Source organism: Crassostrea angulata, chromosome 2, assembly GCF_025612915.1.
Source record: "Crassostrea angulata isolate pt1a10 chromosome 2, ASM2561291v2, whole genome shotgun sequence".
Classification (NCBI taxonomy): Eukaryota; Metazoa; Mollusca; class Bivalvia; order Ostreida; family Ostreidae; genus Magallana; species Magallana angulata.
This window is the reverse complement of record NC_069112.1, coordinates 41,556,450-41,557,631: the sequence shown is the minus strand read 5'-3', so window position 1 is coordinate 41,557,631 and position 1,182 is coordinate 41,556,450.

Here is a 1,182-nt window from a genome sequence, read left to right as displayed (position 1 = left end):
TATGTGTATAAGGACTTTATACTTTTTTGTAAATCTCTTTTACTGAATAGCATTTTATATAATCAAAAAAGGAACAATACATGAATGAAACAATTTTAATTCCTCTGTTTGAGAAATAATATCAAAATTTAAATGTGCTTTATACCACATCCGATAGTATTATATGTGTAATATTTGTGCTGGATGTGTGTTTGTTGACAGTTAACGTTGCCGTTAACAAACCAGCATACCAGCATTATCCTCTGTCACCAGGTGACGACAGATATGACGGTAACGCTGTTGACGGACGTTAATCTGACCTGAGCTTGGACAGAGGTCAATGTTAGCCATAGATTATGTGCAAGGAATGATGAACCTTTATTATTTTTGTAGAAAGTTAATTAAAACTAAAAAAAAAAAAAAAATAGAAATAGGTTTTTGAGAGATTCTATGAACGTGTCGCTAACAAGTACTGTTTTCATATTCAAGGGTGCTTTTAAATAACGTTTGAGTTTTAGTCACCGGAAACCATTGGTGACTTGGCGAATTTCTTCAAACATTCATGCTTCTTCGCCAATCCTTTTATAATGCTGATTAGATATTATCTGAAGTTTTTGTATCCGGTAATTGTTTTCATTTATTTCCGCATAAAAGAGTAACTGTTGAATATATTCCGGCATAATCATTTACGTTGTTGAGTATAATGAAACTTCACTAGATGTATTTACCTATAGACATGTTGTCCATGCTTTTAGTGATAGAAATGTTTGCGATTTCACAGGCTTATGGTGAGTTTACATGCATATAACGAATTGCCATTTGAAATTTAATTAAAAAGCTAGTATATAATGTAATATTTCCTTTTACATTAACAACATTCTAAAATTATATTTGAGGCAGTTATCTACCTGTATTGTTCATCATTATAAAGTTATGTAAGTTGCATTATTAGTTCACTTATTTCGTAAATGCTGTTTGTTTGGTATTTTCATAAACCATATTAACATTTTATTACCGAAATATTTCGCTTTAAAACACTATTTTAGATAAAAAACAATAGGGTTAAAAAATAACATAATTAATTATGGTTCAGTACAGTTATTCATATAGAATGATGCTTTTGATACATTAAGGTTTTTATTTAAAAAAAATCAATTAGAAGATTAGACTTTTTATAACATGAAATGACAACAACTGTTCGGG